This window comes from Pelodiscus sinensis, chromosome 31, assembly GCF_052426305.1.
Source record: "Pelodiscus sinensis isolate ZL-2025 chromosome 31, ASM5242630v1, whole genome shotgun sequence".
NCBI classification, from domain to species: domain Eukaryota; kingdom Metazoa; phylum Chordata; order Testudines; family Trionychidae; genus Pelodiscus; species Pelodiscus sinensis.
The window spans coordinates 2,354,092-2,371,746 of NC_143082.1; the positions used below are offsets into that span (position 1 = coordinate 2,354,092).

The following is a 17,655-nucleotide window of genomic DNA, read 5'->3' on the forward strand; positions in this document are numbered from 1 at the left end:
TAAATGAAGCCGCAATTATTTAAATCACGGCTTCATTTCCCTTTGCCGATCAGCCGAATCTACATGGCTCCGTCGATGAAGCCATGTAGTTTAGACACACCCTTAGTCTGAGGCAGGCGGACACACATGGCCAGGCCTCCTGTTTTGTTCCAGGACACAAGACTCAGCTCATCGCCTTCCAAAAGGTGATGGTAGTAACAAAGCAAAAGGATTTACCTGATAACGCGCACTTAATAGCTAGGTGTTACAGAGCAACTGCGTAAACCAAATGAAGACGCAGAGAGCGTCTCTGGGTACAGCTCTTGGATAGTGAGTGTGGGAGGGAAGGCTCGGGTCCACACAGAGACGTTTAACCAAACAACCACTACAAAGAAAAACGCCCCGATCGTGACAGAATACACCTTTCCCCTCTCCTCACCATCCGGGCTGAGCTGTACTTCGAGGCCTGGTTCTCTCCCCTGTCCAGTGTTTCTTATGGGCCTGGTAATTCCAATCCCTGCATCTGCTCCCTTGACTTCGAATTGGTTTTCAAAGAGAGCAGGCCAGGTATCAACATACAATTCAGATTTCATCCCTGTATCCCCATTGGCTCTTCTGGCTCCCTCCCAACACCCTTGCTAGCTACCTGAGTTTAACCCCTTAGTCACCGGGTGCTGGCCGGCACTCCTGCTGTCCATCACGGGCCACTGGTTGCCCACCACGGTAGCAAGGACATCATTGCATCTTCTCTTCGTTAAGCTCAAATTGCTCGGCCTGTTTAGCGTAGCGCTATAGGGCAGGTCCTCTGGCTCTTCCCTCGTTCTTGCGGCTCCTCTCCTAACCCACTCTGATGTAGCAACCCCGTTCTTGGCCCGCGGGCATCAAAACTGGACGGCATGTTCCAGGAGCGGGCGCACCAGTGCCAAATAGAGAGGTAGAATAATCTCCCGCAAGATCCCCTTGTTATGCAGCCGCGGGTCATGATTCCGTTGGGCCCCCGGGGCATGCCAGGTGCGCGTGTTCTGGGGATTGTCCGCTGCAGCCCGGCATTTTGGGGTGATTTGCAAGCGTTCGCTGTGATGGTTTTGTCATCGCCCAGACTTTCCTCTTCGGGACCCTCCTCCATTTCTCTGGGCACATCGCCCGTCTCCCCCGAATTCGGACCCTTTCCACTCGGCTGCTCTTGAGTCCTGTCCTGTCATGTTGCCCCATCTCCACCTGCCCCATCTCCATCTCATGACCAGGCTCTCTTACGCCATTTATCCTTATATCCCTCAGGAGGCAGGGCAGGGCGATTATTCCCATTGTACAGGAGGGGAAACTGAGGCACGGAGCTGCAGTCACACAGAGAGCCTAGGGCAGAGCAGGGAATTGAGCCCAGGTCTCCTGACCTGAGAGCCATTTTTCCTTTCAATGGCAGGGCCCAACCTGTCTTGTCAACGTGTGTGTCTGTTTTCCACGGAAACAGAACCTCCGATATAATATGAAAAAAAAAATAAAGCACGTGATTTTCAATCTGATCTGACGCTCTGAGGGGGAGGCACCTGGGCTCCTGATTCCTGAGTGCTTGGTGACGCCGCAGCCCTGCCGAGGTGCCATGGGCATAACTGCAAAACAGCTCAGGCGCCAACCTTCCACACACGTACTCATGTGTTGAACTTCACGGCTGTGTGCAGCGGCCCCAGGGCCTGGCTCTTAGAGAGGGCCTGTCATCGGTCGATTTCCAAGCCCTTTCCCAAGGAGGCCAAGACCATTATCCCCATTTTATAGATGGAGAAACTGAGGCCTGGAGGAGTAAGGGACTTGCCCAGGGTCACACAGCAGGCCAGTGGCAGAGCCAGGAAGATTGCTGAACTTTAGGCCAGCGCTCTAGATGGGAGTCCGGTTGACACATGGATTCAACGCCAGCCTCATCAGTCATCTCCGAGGCAGCCTGCCCCAAAACCACCGGCTCTTTCCAGCCGGGTCCCAGGGGGAGAGCCTTCGCTCCGCACCACGCAAGGCCGGGAAAATCCAGAGCCGCTTCCATTCATTTTGCGCCAACCGCACAAGTCAGCGGATTGTCTCATGGGCCTGGCCGGCCTGAAATCTTCGGGGGCCGGCCTCCTCTCGGGGCTGGTGGCCAAAGCCACCCCAGATCTGTGGGAGCCTTCGGCTCCGGGTCCAAAGGGACGGGGCTGCCGGGGATCTCCCCTTCTGTGGAGCCTGCGGGCCCCCCCCCTGCAAAAACCCTGCTTCCTGGAAGACATCCCCGCCCTGTGCAGCTCCCACTGAGTCAGCAGGTCCAGCAGACTTGAAAGGGAGTCAGTCATCTTCTACTCCAGGCATTACAGTAAGGAGGCCCCGCCCACCGCCGGTCTCATCTCTCCCTCGGCCCCTCGTAATTAGCACGGGGGGCGGGGCCAAGGTTTTAAAAAGGATTTCCCTTCTTTGAGTAAAAGTCAGTGACTTGAGATGGGCAAGCGCCCAGCCTGGCTGGAGGGAGCCGGAGGGAGCGTCTGTCGGCCCGCCCGCCCGTCGGTCCGCCCGCCCGTCCTCTGTCCGCCCCAGTGGAATTATAGGGGGGTCCTGCGATCGCAGCTCCGGCAGCCGAGACTTGCGGGGCGGGTAAGGAACTTTTCGGGGCTTCGCGTGCGGGGCGGGCGGGCGGGTGCGCTGCTTTTCGGAGCGGCCGGCCGGCGGGTGCGCCCCCCGGCGCGGGGTCTGGGGCGCGGTCCCAGCGGACGGGGGCCGGGTTCGGCTCCGCGGCCGCGATCTCCCCGCGTGGCGGGTGTCCCGGGGAGCGGGACGAGCCCCCTGCGTGGGGCCGGGGGGGGGGGACTCTCCGTGTAAACACCGGGCCGGGCGGCTTCTTGCGGGATGGAAAGAATGCGGCGGGCGGAGCGCGGTGGGTCGGGCTGGGCGAGCCCCCCCGTCCGTGGCCACGAACCAAAGCGGCTCTTGCCCCGTTTGGGGAGGGCCCAAGAGGCCGCCCCCAGGCGGGGACCCTCCTGAGCGGGGCGGCGCCGGGCGGGTTAAGGCAAAGCCGATCGGTCCCGGTTCCGAGCCGGGTTCGGGGGTGACCCGGGACGGGCGTGATGGGGCCCGAGCCGCCTCTCCGGGGGGGCGGGCCCGCTGCGAATCAATCCAGCCCAGGAAGGGGCTCGGGGCTGGGGAGGGGGTCCCGGGGGGCGGGGGCGGAAGAGCCACCCCCCTCCCCGTCGAGGCAAAGCCGAGCAGCGTGGCCAAGAGGCGGGTCGGTCCCTCTCCCCAGCGCCCCTCTGCAGTTGTATAACCGCCCGGGCGGAGTTATGTAAGGACAGGGGGGAAGGGGTGTGCGATGGGGGGTGGGCCCCGCACCGCCACGGATCCCAGCGTGCGGGGGGGGGGCAGGCTGGGCCTTGGCGTGTCACCGTCGAGCGTGATTCATTCTTTCCTGGTGCCTCTCGCGTTTCCCTTTTGTGGGCCGAAGCGTTCGGTAAATTACGAGCCCGCCCGGGCACCTTTGGGCCTCGGGACGTGGGCTCGGCGCAGGCTGGCGCGGCCGGACGGGCTGGGCGCTGGCCGTTGTCCAGAGGGGCACGGTGGAACCACGGACGAGCCGGGCGGGGGAGGGCGATAAAAGCCCCCCCTTGGGCAGCCCGGGGGCCTGGCATCTCTGTCGCTAGCCCACCACTGGCCGGGGCTGGGGGGCTCAGGTTCTGAGCCGCGGGGCTGAAGCCGCCCCAGAAATCGGCCTCGCTCCCGGCAGGCGGGCAGGGCCCTGCGCAGTGCGAAGACGCCGCGGCCCTCGTTCTAAACCCCCAGGTGTGGGCACCGTGGGCTTTGGGCCGGGGAAGGGTGGAAGCGATGAGGCTTGCGGACCCTTTGCCCGTGTAGGACCCCGACGGCCGGGCCCCGCCAGCTCCCATTGGCCCCCCGGGGAGCTGCCGCTTTGGGGAAGGCTGGGAGGGCGGCCACCCCACCTGGGGGTGCTCGGAGCCCGCCCTCCGTCTGTCGCCCGTCTCTCCTGCCAACGCCCCGGGCCCCACATCCCGGGATGGGGCGGAGGGGGGTTTAGGTGTCGGGTGCGTCGTTTCCCTCCGGTGGGGTCCTGGGCCGGTCCCAGCAAGGACACGTGGGCCAAACTTCGGTTTCCTTTGTGACGTAAGCGCCTGGGAATCAAAACTGCTGAGGCTTCAGTTTGCCCTGGGGCGAGACTTGCCCAGCGTAGGCTTGGCTGGCGAGAGCCCGAGACCCCCTTCCCGTGGGCGCGTCTGGGACTCCCTCCGGGATGGGGCAGCTAAGCTGGGGAGGGAGCATTGTGGGAGCCACATGCGTGTTCTAGCCGGGACCTCGACTGGTCGCTCTGTCCCTCCTGTGGCTCGCGCCGCGTGCACGAGAATCCAATTTGCTTCCCCCTCTTCCTTGCCACCCAGGCGACCCCCACCCCTCGGCCATGCCCCCGCACAGAGCCAGACGGGCACTGCCCATGGCCGGCCTGGCGTCTGGACCGGGAGCAGCCCTGAACTAGCCCCACGCGGCCCCTCCTGCGGGCAGAAGAGTCCCTGGGTGGGACGAGAGGGGCATTCCGGGGCTTCCTGGCGCAGTGTGGAATTGGGGGGGTCGTGGCGCAGATACCCCGCTCGGCTGCGCAGCTCCGTTAACGCCCCGGCACCGGGCCAGGCCGCTGACTCGTCTCTCATTGGCTGCTCGCTCGCCGCTCCAGACCCGGCCGCCATCCGCAGCGTCCCAGCCACGTGACTTGGGCCTCGCCTGAGGTGCCCCCGGCCCACGTCAGTCGTCCTCTCGTCTGGTGGCAGGGCGTGGTTCCCGCGAGAGGCTCCGTGGCCCTAATGCCAGATTTGTTTGCTGGAGTGAAGCCCCATGCGTGACAGCCCCTTCCAGCCGGGACGGGCACCTCTGACCCCCCCACGCGCTACACACCGGGAGCCGGGCGGGGAAAGCGCCTGCGGGGTTCTCCAAGGGGCTCGTGGGATCTTTGCTCCTCGCCCCCCTAAAAAGGCCAAGAGGCTTTGAGCCCACGGGCAGATCTGCCGTGCACAGGCCGGGGGGGCTGGGGAGGGCAGCCCCGGCCCCGGGACGCTTGGGCTGGGTTTCAAAACTGATCTCAGCTTCTCTTTCCCTTGCAAAATAAAATCAAGAGGCCCCCTGGAAAAAGCCCCTTCCCTGGAAAAGAAACAAGCGGCCTTTGTTCCAAGCAGGCAGGGAGCTGCTGGCAGAGGGACTCAGCGGGTGGGTCAAACGGCAGAAGTAGGGCCGCAAAGAGGGGTCCAGCTGGTCCTTCTGGGCCTGGGGAAGGAGCCGCCAGCCCCGACGTCCTGCTGGGATCCTGCTGCCTGGAGTGGACGGGCCTTGCAAGGGGAGGCCGCCGTACTCGCGACGCGGAGCTGATCCTAGGCCCACGTAGACACAGGGAGGCCTCCGGCCGGGAGTCCTACGTGGATCCCAGCTTCACGCCCCACGTTCGGGACGTTTGGCTTGGGGAGTGGGCGTCGGGCTGCGGCTGTTCAGGAAAGGGAGCGTGGTCTAGGGCGATCCTTCTCTGAGCCAGGGAGGGACGACTGGAGGGGAGCCAAGGCGGTCAATTTCACACTGGGCCCATCCCTGAACGGGAGGGCAAGCCCTACCAACCACTGAGTCCTGCCCCAGCCAGAGCCCTCGCCTGGGGGCAGAGCCAGTCCCATCAGCACCCGGGGGCGCCCCAGCCCTGCTGCGAAACCGGGCGTGGGCCTGACGCGGGAGGCGCTGCCAACTGATTTCAGGCGGATTTGATGCTCAGCTCTTCTGAGAGTCTTATGGTCGCTCCTAAGGGTGATGTCTCCTAGTCACGTGCACTGGGCACACCCACACCCACACCCACACCCACACCCACACCCACACCCACACCCACACCCACACCCACACCCACACCCACACCCACACCCACACCCACACACACACACCATGTCTCTGAGGGCTACCTCTCTCACACCTACCCCCATACACCATGCCTCTGGGGGCTACCAGCTTGTAAGGACCCAACCCACTGAAATCAATGGGAGCTTTCCCACTGCCCAGCAGCCTGACATGTTAGCAAGCGCTTGGGCGTTTCCTTGATCTGGGCTGGCACAGGAATTCAGCCCCCTCCCCACCCCCACTGCATTTGCCGCTGGGGAACAGCCTCCTCCAGCCAGGCAGGGCCAGGCCAAGAGACCCCATTAACGCCCACATCAGTGCCAGCAACTCGGGGTGCACTGGAGTCTCCCTGGGGACGCAGCCAGGAGGCCTCTGTGCAGGCAGGATCCTCCCCCCTCCCCCCGGCAGCAGAGCCAGGCTAAGTGGCAAGGTTTGGCGGGGGAAGGGGAGCTGAGGGGAGCTCTGGGGGGTGCCCCCATGCGCCGTCACTGCAGGTTGTCCGGGGCCGAGCCGAGCAGTGATCACGTCCTACGCAGGAGGCGAGCGGGTTCGGCCGGGGGCTCAGACCCACCCGTGTCCCAGGCGCCGGAGACGGGAGCAGAGCTCGGAACAGCAGCTGGGTTCCTTTTCGGCCCCCGAGGATCCTCCCCCCTGGATCGGGGGCTGATTCCAATCCCACTGGGCTTGTCTCTAACTCGTCCCTGCAGAGAGCAGAAATCCAGAGCCTGGCTTCTTCGGCCACACCCTGCGACGCAAAACGACCAACCACAAACATCAGGGATTGATTTCAGCAGCGCTGAGAATTTGGGGTCTGTCCGTGCCCCTCCCCCCATGCTAGTTCTCATCTAGCTAATTCTCACCCACCCCCAGCCTCGCCCCAGTTCTCAGCACCGTAAACACGGCAGTGACACCTCACATGGCACCGATACTCGACCAAAATTCGCCCCGGCGCGCGCCGTGCTCGGCCCGAGAGCCTGAAAAGAAAACAGCGCCTGTCAAAGTAAGGGGAGAGAGAGCGTTGCGGAGACACCGAATCCTTCTTTTCGTTTCTTTGGTCCCCCTCTTCGACTGTGAATCGGCCCAACGGGACACGCCCCGCGCCTGACCTTCCAGCCACTGGTGTGTGCGTGAGAGCGGGGGCGAGCGTGTGGCTATTTGGTGAAACACGCACACACAAAGTACAAAGGGTGTCCCAGAAATCTGAGCCTGCCGAAGGTTCGTCTCCAACCACCGGCTCTAAGCCACACACGTTTGGCTCCGTCTCTGAATCTGCCCCAAGCAGAGTCAGGCGTCTGGGTCTGACCCAGCTGCAGCGTGGTGCGGGGAAACGGAAGCTCGCACAGACGGGCGCGGAGGACCCGAGAGGTGTCAATTTCCGTTCTGATGATGAGAGTAACCCTGTGTTGGGAAGAACCCCCCTTTTGCCTGTCGGGGGACCCTCGCCCTGCGTGCCGGTGTACGTGGCCCCGGATCTCCATAAAAGTCCTGACACGTCTGGGCCAAGGGCCTCTTTGAAAAGGGGGCCTTGGAGCTCTGAGCTGTGGGCCTGTGCCTTAGATTCTGGAGAGGAGGTCAGCACATCCCTCTGAAATTGACGTCCACGCCCGGCGAGGGTCCTTAGCCTTCGTATTACGGGTCAGGACTCCTGTGCGTTTCTTTTGTGTATTACGGCAGCGGCCTGCAGCCCCCGTCTTGGGCCAGAATCCCATTGTGCGGGTGCCGTGAGAGACGGTTCCCGGTCCACAGACAGAGCCCTGCATGGTACAAAATGGGCAGTGCCCGGCACATGGGCGGACAGCCGCTTTGTAGCCACGGGGATCCACAGCTGTGGGCACCGAGCCGCAGCTCAGCTGTGGGGATACAGACGCGGATACAAACTCTGTGCTCGAAACGTGGGTGTCCGCATCTGCAGGGCCGCGTGGCGCAGAGCCGCGCCCGCAGCTGCCAAGACTGAGCACGCAGCCGCACATCTGCGGGGCTCAAGACGCAGCGTTTGCGTCTGTGTCGGCAAAACCAAGCCACGGAGCTCGGCATCGACGTACCCGCGGACAGCCGTGGCTCTGCAGGGCTCTCCCTCCAGCGCACACTTCTCCACAGACACCTGGCTAGGTCTTCAGCGCCGAAGTGGGAGCTGCCAAGCGGACCCTGCCGCAGAATCCCGTTAATTCCCGCTGACGCGTGGGAGACGCCGTCTCTCTCCTCGCTGAGGATCCCAGGCTGGGGCTGCAGCCCCCTCTCGCGCGGTAGGATGTGGTTCTGGAATCCCCAGCTTGCAGCATGGATGATCATCCGGCCGACCTTCCCCAAGGATGTTTCTGGCCAGCGTGGGTGGAGAGAAAAGTTTAAAACCCTGACTCGAGTCCTCCCTCCAGGTGCAGAAAGCAGCAGGCAAGCGAAATGCCCACCGAGGGCGTCGTGATTTTTCAGCACAATCTCGGGATTTTGCAGAGGGCTGGCTGGTGACGTTTGCCCTCTCGGCGGGCAGCAGTGCTGGGCAGGGTGCGACCAGGCCAGGCGAGGACGCCAGTCGGGCCTGGGCAGAGTCTCCTCAAGCGCCATTTCGGCAGAGCTATCGCCGACGACCACGCGCTGCTGCGAGATCTCCAGCTGTCAGCTGGGTTGGGCGACGTCCTGTCAAGAGGAGGCCTCGGGTCTCTGCTCCCTGGATCGCTGAGAAATGGGGAACATCTGTGGATCAGTGACAGGAAAACATGCTGGGGTGGGGGGGTACACACACACACACACACACACACACACACACACACACACACACTCTGCAGCTTGTGAGCAGGAGGTACACACACAATCGAACACCCGTTTCTAGGCACGTGTTCCAGCCAAGGCAGCGCGCTCCTCTGGTGTACCGGAGCCGTGGAGGCCGAGAGAGACTAGGGACGTGTCCCAGCTGGGGGGTGAACCGGCTCTGACCTTCGACGCGCCTGCCCGGCTGTGAAGCAGGCCAGAGCTCTGCTTTGGGAGCCAGCGGCTTTCCCGGGCCCGTGAGCAGAGTCCAGGGGGAGTTGTCGGGTTGCTGAGGAGCTGGGTTGATGGGAGGGTGGCTCTTGAACTGGGCTTTGCCGTTGTACCTGACCAGCAGGGTGGGCTCGCGGTGTTGCTTTGAGTCCAAAGAAAATCATCAAATAGCAGACACACGAGGTGTCTTACAGGAGCACCCCTACTCTTGCGGTTTAGTTTAGTGCGTGTGTTATTGTAGCGCCTAAAAGTCCCACCTAAAATCAGGGCCCCGTCGGGCCGGGCGCCGCCCAGACCCCGGCTGAGATCAGGGCCCCGTCGGGCCGGGCGCTGCCCAGACCCCGGCCGAGATCAGGGCCCCGTCGGGCCGGGCGCTGCCCAGACCCCGGCCGAGATCAGGGCCCCGTCAGGCCGGGCGCTGCCCAGACCCCGGCCGAGATCAGGGCCCCGTCGGGCCGGGCGCTGCCCAGACCCCGGCTGAGATCAGGGCCCCGTCGGGCCGGGCGCTGCCCAGACCCCGGCTGAGATCAGGGCCCCGTCGGGCCGGGCGCCGCCCAGACCCCGGCTGAGATCAGGGCCCCGTCGGGCCGGGCGCTGCCCAGACCCCGGCTGAGATCAGGGCCCCGTCGGGCCGGGCGCTGCCCAGACCCCGGCCGAGATCAGGGCCCCGTCGGGCCGGGCGCCCCCAGACCCTGGCCAAGATCAGGGCCCCGTCAGGCCAGTTGCTGTCCCGGCACAAAGTGGCAGGCAAACTGCCCCCAACAGAGCTCCCAGACTAACTAGAGAAAAAGTGGGAAGAGAAACTGAGGCACGGAGCTCTGCTGATTTCCCCCTGGGGTGACCCACACCTCTAGCACTTCCCGCTGAGGCCCCAGCAGACGGTTAAATGGCAGAAGCGGCCCTGCCCAGGTTTACCCGTCACTCGGACGCCATTAATACGTAACCAGATTTGCAGGGCCGGGCAGGGAGGCTGCACCTGCAGAGCTGTCGCTGTGCGCGCCGCAGGCATGGAGACACCTGTCGCGGGGGGTTGGGCGCCTGTCCTGCTGGGCGAGCCCCCAGCACTCGTCCCCCCCCCTCCCAGACTGGGAATGGGCCGCTTGTCAGTTTCAGCTATAGACACAGCAGAGAGCTTTGTCAAGCAGCTCCCATCGGGCTGCAACGGAGCCTGGGGATCCCTGGCTCCAGACCCTGCTCCGTCCAGTCGGCTGCTGCGCTCCCCATCAGGGGAGCCCAAGAGTCCTGGAAACCGGCAGCACATCCCTGGGAAACCCACGTGCTGAGCCCGCTCACCGGGGAACGGCAGATCTCAGGAAGCGCGGTGGCGCCCCGGCCCTGACCCTGCCACCTTCCTTCTCAGCCCTGGCAGGCCTGGGGACTTCCCCGCGCACGTCCAGCTCACAGGTGGGGCTGCCCCCCGGCGGGGCTTTCACTCCGCCTAGGACAGGCAAACTGCTCCCAACAGAGCTCCCAGACTAACTAGAGAAAAAGTGGGAAGAGAAACTGAGGCACGGAGCTCTGCTGATTCCCCCCTCTGGGGATGCCCGAATGCGTCCCAGCTCCATTCCTCAGGAGCTGGGGCCCAATGTCCCATTTCACAGGGAGGCTCAGAGCTGGGCAGCGAAGCAACGAAGAGGCCGATGGGGGAAAGGGCCAGCCCCCCCCCCCATTCTAACCCACTAAATTCCACTCACCTCCCAACGCTGGGGCCAGAGCCCCTCCCCACTGCACTAGCCACTAGACCCCACTGCCCTCCTCGACCTCAGAAGTCCTGGCTCCTGGACCGCACGGAGCCCTGGTTTCCGCTCTGAGGCGCGAGTTCGCCCGGCCCCGCTCCCTTTGGCATGGCCAGGGAGCACACACCGGTTTTCCCAAACAAGTGGCAATAAAACTTTTAGAGCCCCCCTGGGCACCATCAGACATTGTGTGGAAGCAGCTGAGTTTCTCCATTGTTTGTCCCTGGGTCTTTGGTCTCCTTCCACCTTCCCCTTTGAAGTGTGAGAGTTTCTATGGACACAATCACGTCACTGGGGAGGGCGGAGCTTAGCTCGATCCAGAACGGCAGGAGAACATCGAGGGAGGCCCTGTCGCACGGTTCTCCCAGGAGTTTCTGCAACTGATCCTAAGCCTGAGTAGACGCGGGCTGGGCGCCAGATCCTCTGGATTCCGAACCGTGGGCAGGAGCTCGGTCTAGTGGTCAGAGGTTCAGGTCCCTGCTTTCTGCCTCAGTTTTCCTGTCTGCAAAATGGGGCTATTGGCATCCCCCTCTCCCCCCCCCCCCCGCCTCTGCCAACTCCCCTGATTTCCCTGTACACATGACTCTCTGCTCCCTCTCTGGGTGTGTACAAAAAGTTACCAAAGTAACACTGAGGAGGGCCAAAGGCAACCCAGACTCCCGCTGGCTTTGTACCCCAAAACAGCGGACCTGGTTTTGCTCAGAGTTTCCAAAACGATTCACCCCCTAGCAAAGGAGAGAGGTGCCAGGATTTAGCCCGAAGGCGAAACTTACAAGCTGCTGGAAAGGCTCTTCTAGAATGGAGCTACTCAGGCAAACCGAACTAATCCCTTGGGGTATGTCTACACTACCCCGCTAGTTCGAACTAGCGGGGTAATGTAGGCATACCCTTGCTCTAACGCTCCCCGGCAGGAGGTTCTGAGCCCTCTGCAAAAGAGGCTGGTATTGCTACCCATGTTGTGCTGACGGGGAAACTGAGGCTCAGAGATTTGCTCAAGGGGAGATTGATGGGAGAGCCAGGAACCTGTGCTCCTTCCACTAGGCTGCACTGTCTCCTAGACAAGTAGCATGCCCTAGCCGTGTGTGCATGTGTAGACAGGCCATGGCTGTACATGCAGTCTGATTGTGATCGTATATGGACCAGGACTGGGTATACGGGTGTAGATACACACGTTTGTGGGACAAGATGTCCTATAGCCAATTCATGAGTGTGGGGCGCCGATTCCAGATGCCTTATAGGGACCTGATTTTTCAGAAAGTGCCAAGGGCCTCTCAGAATCACCCGCCTCCTTATCGGCGTCTCGGTTTGGACACACGAGGTCGTGGCGTGCTGAAAACCGTGGCCCTGCTCAGCACCCCTCACCCCCGCCCCATGTTTGCGTCATCACAAAACCTCCTGGTCCACATGAAGATGCCCTCAGTTGTCTCCGTGTGTTTTCTTGGCCGTCTTCATCCAGCCGAAAAATACAAGGCAGCGCCCTGGGTTGTGAAGGCCCCAATTCGGCATGTGCTCGTGCGCTTTGATGAATCGGGGCCTCGGGGAGGAGATCCCCACTTCTCTGGAGCAGTCAGCTGTATCAGTCAGGAGTCAGGATTCCTGCTCCGTTCCTCCCTCGCCGTATTTCGGGTCCCGCGTGCTCTGCGCTGCAGTGACAGTCAGGCAATCTCTGCGTGCTGTCCCTTTTCTTGGTAAGGTCGGTGGGCTTTACTTTCCGCTGGCGGGGGAGCGTGGAAACAGTCAACAAGCCTCGAAGCTCCATTTTGCCAAGTGCTGTCAGTGTGTGTATGGGGGGGGGGGGGGGGACTGTAGGTGAGAAAACCATGTGCCTGATTTTCAAACTGCTGGAAACACCTACCCCTACCGCAGATTCCAGCTAGAGGCGCTGCGGGGAAACTGCCCTTCGGATTGGTTGTGTCTCAAGTCTGGCACCTGATATCAGGAACTTTTGGCACCGAGTTTAGAGAGAAATGCTCAGTGGGTTCCTATTCTGAGCCGGGGAAACTGAGGCACGAAGCAGGGCCATGACTTGCTCAAGGTCACAAGGCAGGGGAGTGGCCTGGCTGACAGCTTTGCCTCTCCCAGTGACCCGAATGGTTTAAGCCTAAATAAAGCTCTGAATCTGGAAAACAAAACCCCCAAAAATCTGGAGGCCTGGAGTGACACACGGACTTGGCAGAATTTGGCTTTTTATACAGATATAATTTTGGCGGATGAGTCGTGTTTATTTTGAAGGGTTTTTTTCCCTGTGTTTGTCTAGTTGTGAAAAATTCTGGATTTGAAGCTTTGGTTGTTGGTGTCAATTTCAGTTTATACAATTGCGAGAAATTGTGGGGATTGGACAATACTGGTTTAAGGACAAGAGATGTTGGACAGCCAAAGTGAAAGCTTTCTAGCTGTTAAGATGTCAACTTGCTGCCATCCCGTCCAAATATATAAAGTGAATACCCTTCAACCAACCTCTAGTTCTCAAGAAGCATTTTTCGCCTGGTTGTAAATTTCAGTTACGATCGTGTGTGTGTGTGTGTGTGTGTGTGTGTGTGTGTGTGTGTGTGTGTGTGTGTGTGTGGTGCCGTTTACCAAGCCTAGTTATATAGAAGGTCTAATATCCATGGAAGTTGTGTGTGTGTGTGTGTGTGTGTGTGTGTGTGTGTGTGCGCGCGCGTGTGAAGTGCCGTTTACCAAGCCTAGTTATATAGAAGGTCAACTTCGAGGATCTAAAAATCCTTTCCGGCTTTAAACTTAAACTAGGTTCAGAGCCCAGAAGCCCTGATCTACTGTGCAGGAGCCGCAGATAAGAGAGAGGCAGAAGGCAACTGATAAGGATTTCAAGGTTGTTGCGATTGTGAATAGAACTGGTGGAAAAATCCAATGTGATTTCTTTGGCAGATTTGAGAGAAACTATTGTGATCAACATTTTGGCTTGAAAAACCCACTGCTGGTTTTTTTTCCACGAGAAACTTTCAGAATGACACTTGCGGTGCCCGATTGTTGTGGATGGAATGTTTTGCTTTTCTGAAGTCTGGAAAAAAAGGCTGATTTCTCAGATCCGGGGTATTTTTATGCCTTTAAAAAAGAAAACATCCCCCCCTTTAACTAAAAAAGGGAGAGGTAGTTGAAGGACGGAGTCCAGAAAAAGGGTCCCTCCTCCCCATTTTTTGGAAACCCCAGAGAAATGAAAATACTAATTTGGAACAGAGATGAAAATTCAAGTTTCATTTTGGTTTTGATGATTTTTTTTTTTAACAAAAAGAATTAAAAAGAACCTTTTCAACCGAGACACAAAACCCCTGCATTTTCTGATGGGGCCGGAGGGGGACGGGACATTTCTTTGAAAAACTTCAACCAAGTCGAATGGCCAGGAAGACCTCCAAAAGCCGAGGCAGCCTGGGCCGAGGGGTTCAAATTTCCAGGAACTAGGTGAGACGTTTGGTTGAAATTCAGACTGAAGTTTGCAAACCTGCCAGCAAAGCCAGCCTTTGAGACTGAAGACCTTAATGCCTCTGGTTTCAGGGTGGGGGGGTGTGTGTGTGTGTGTGTGTGTGTGTGTGTGTGTGTGTGTGTGTGTGTGTGTGTGTGTGTGTGTGTGTGTGTGTGTGTGTGTGTGTGTGTGTGTGTGTGTGTGTGTGTGTGTGTGTGTGTGTGTGTGTGTGTGTGTGTGTGTGTGTGTGTGTGTGTGTGTGTGTGTGTGTGTGTGTGTGTGTGTGTGTGTGTCCTTACATTAGACCACAACAGATTCCAGAGTTTTGCTTTGATTCTTTGAGGGACTCAGGGGCATTATGCTCTGCCCCTCGGGGCCTGGATTTAGTGGTTCCCGAGGACATTGCTCTCCCTTCCACCTGGGGCTAAGCTTTAGCTGGCCTGTGGGAATAAGTTTTCCAGCAGCGTGACCCCCATTTCCAGGCCAGAAGCGGATCCTTCTCCGCCCCAGGAGCATGCAGGTGGGGGCCGGGCCACGTTCTGATCCGGTCTCAGTGCGGTGGCGTCGTGGCAGCGTGACCCTGATTGGCAGCCGAGAGTCAATATGCTCAGAAGCGATTTCCTCCGAAAAAGACCGTCCACACCTCCGCGGCACAGGCTGGGCGCGGCCCGGCGGCGGCAGCACCACACGCCCCTGGCTTTGTCATGGCTGCAATAAAAACCGCGGCAGTCAGTTGCTAAGTCATGCCCCCGGCCTCTCTCTGCGCCGTCCAGAAGCGCCCCACCTAGTGGACAGAGAGGTGACGGCCTCTCCTGACAAGAAGGAACGTGGCGACCGACTTTGCCTTGCGCCCGAGCGGGGCCTGCGCTCCGTCGACTCCACCCCTTTAGGCCACCAGCCTGAGCCTTCCTAAACGTCGTCTTCGAGAGCGGCCCTCGGTGCACGCCGCCTTGGCCGGGCCCCTTTCGGAAGCCGGCGTGGGCTAAATTTGTATGTGCACCGTTTGTACGGCGAGACTCGAGGCCACGGCCAGTGTTCCCCTTTCTGCGGCCACGTGCGGGATAAATTTGTACGTGCACTGAGGCGCGTGCGGATGTGCACCGCCGGTAGAGGCAAAACACCGGCGACGGGCGCCCGGTGCGCCAGCCAGGCAGCATTGGAATCTCTCTGGTGCCGCCGCACAAGTGCCCGGGGAGGGCAGAAAGGGGCGATGCTCCTCCAGATCCGCCCGGTCTGTCACCCAGAACGAAAGCTCGTTTGCTCCGGACACGGGCGCGTTCGCGCCTCTTTCATTTACTCGCTGGTTCCTTTTCCATAGGAGCTCGGCTCCGCGGTCTCCCCTCGTGCGTCTCCTTCCGCCGCAGCCAGGCCCGACCCTCCCTGAGCTACCGTCCCCTCTGGCTGCCCAGCAGGCCTGGTCCCTGACCCTCCTGCCCTGCCATTCCAGGCCCAGAACAGGGCTGGATCCCGGATGCATGACGGGATAGGGGAGCAGACGGAGCCTGTCTCCACAAAGTGGGGGACCCCCCCGGGACACGCCCTCCCCCGGCAGCTGCTCGAGGCCTGCGCTGAGCAGCTCAGGGAGGAGGGCTGAGAGCCCGCCCTGCATTCCCGGCACCACGTGGCGCAGGGCCGGCCCAGGGTTATTTTTACTAGGGCTCCGTTCGTACCGTACAAGGGGCGGCCTCGGCACAGACAGCGGGGGCCCAGAGGGAGCAGTCAGGCTACGACCCGGCCTGACTCGGCTGGCTGAAGGCACTGGCAGGCCTGGGAAAACAGGACCGGGCTCAGGGCAATCCAGAAATACCAGCAATACCGGCTGTGCACTGCCCGTCCCCCACGCCAGCGATCATAGAGCCGTAGAACCCCGGACTCCTGCCTCCCAGCTCCCCCGCTCTACCCATTAGACCGCACTCCCCTCCTTGGACCCGGAATAGCCTCCGGGCTTGGCAGCCCTACCCACAAGACAGCGCTGCCTCACAGATGCCCGGTGCCAGCCGGCAGGGCTTTGCCAGCTTTGAGCAGCAGCCCCTGCCACTCATGGTCCCTGCCCGGCCGTCCCCCCGCACCCCGGGCTGAAGCAGAGCCTGGTTTCTGCTGGGATCAGGGGGGAGGAGTTAGCAGCATGCGGACCCCTTGTGAATACCATTGGGCGTGGTCCCTGACCCGGCAGGGAATCCGTGCTTCGGGTGGGGGTGGCAGGAGGGCTCCGGGGTTCTCTCCCTGGAACTACCCCGACCCCCAGGCAAGGGAGTCGCAGGCATGTTGGCGCCGGAGCCAGAACCAGGTGCCTGGGAGGCCTCGGAACGAGACCAGTCCCTGGGACTTGCGGACTGGCTCTAGTCGCGGAGCACAAGCTTTCGTCTCCCTTCCCAAATTGTTCACTCTTAGCCCTCCCGGTGAGCGGGGCCAGGCCTGTCCAGCTCCGGTGCCCCCTTGCCTCTGGCCGGGTCTTGGCTTCCGGGCCATCTTGCGGCAGGGAGTTCCACATTCCAGCAGCGTGTCGGGGGAGAGGCCTCTGGGCCAGCGAGCAGGGGACTGGGTGGAAAAGCAGAGCAGACTGGATCTGGGAGGGCTGGGGCGTAGGCGGGGGAAGGCGATCTCCTTGCACCTCCGGCAAGGCGCGTTCCCTCGCTGTCTGTCGGTGCATGCCTCGCACACTCTTCTCTCTGGCTGCGAAGCTTCCCCTATTTATACAGCAGGATCCCCCCCCCCCCCCGCCCGCGTGCGACTCGCACCTTCCAGAGGAACAGCAGAAGCAGAAGAGAGCTGGGTTTTATTTGCAAGGGCTTCGCACGCAAGCGGCCGGAGCCAAGCTTCATCTGGGAGCGGAAAGGGGATGTCGGAGCCTGTCCAACCGCCCTGCTCCGTTCCATGTGCGACCTCCGCTCCAAGCCAGGCCGGCCCCCTCCCCACCCGGCTTCCAAGTCACGCCGGCGGGGAGGGGCTGAAACCGCAGTGCGCCGCCGGGGCGAGACCCTCCCCCGCGGGGGCGCCTGCGGGATCACCGCGTACAACCAGCTGTGGGTTCAGACCCAGCAACCACCCCGACCTTCCTGGGTCCCCTCCCCCCGCAGCTGTTTCCGGGCCCTTGGAGCATCCAGAGGCACCCCAGGGCGAGCGCCGGAGCGTGGGAGGGGAGCGAGCGCTCCTCTAAGCTTTGCCCGCACAGGTTGCCAGGTGCAGATGCTGATCACAGCAGATTGTGCAGATAATCAGAGAGCTCCTCCCCGCCCTCCGTGGGGCTCCGCTCGTCCCAGCCCGGAGGAGAGAAATCGCGCACGCTGCTCCGCCCGGCCGGCCTCCCTCGCAGGAGGGGGAAGGAGTGAGCACCATGGCCCGGCTTTCCACTCCCCCCGCAGGGCATGGGGCAGGACTCCCCTCTCCCAGCTCTGGCTCCAGGCTCTCTGCAAACGCAGGCAGGCAGCCCTGCCCCTGGGGTCGGTCCCGAGGTTTTCTTCGGGGCCCCCTTCACCAAAGGCAGCGGCGACTCTGCAGACCACGAGACATGCTGCCCGGCGCGGCCAGGCTGCGGTTTCAAACGGAGGCTGAGATTGGCCCTCGACTCCAGGGCACCCCGCCTCTCCCCCCGGCTCCCCGCCACGCTCTCCCTCGGGGGCCACCCCCCTCCACCAGCGTGTCAGTCCAGGGCCGGGAGCCGGGGTACTGCTG

General features: G+C 61.5%; 1 long non-coding RNA gene across 1 annotated transcript in view; it reads left to right on the forward strand.

Annotated features, from left to right (window-relative positions):
• Nucleotides 1-1,979: 1,979 nt before the first annotated feature.
• Nucleotides 1,980-17,655, forward strand: part of LOC142825299 (uncharacterized) — a 28,325-nt gene continuing 12,649 nt past the window's right edge. Inside the window, exon 1 of the long non-coding RNA XR_012899732.2 lies at nucleotides 1,980-2,586. This is a non-coding gene — a long non-coding RNA (uncharacterized LOC142825299). The remainder of the gene's footprint in view (nucleotides 2,587-17,655) is intronic.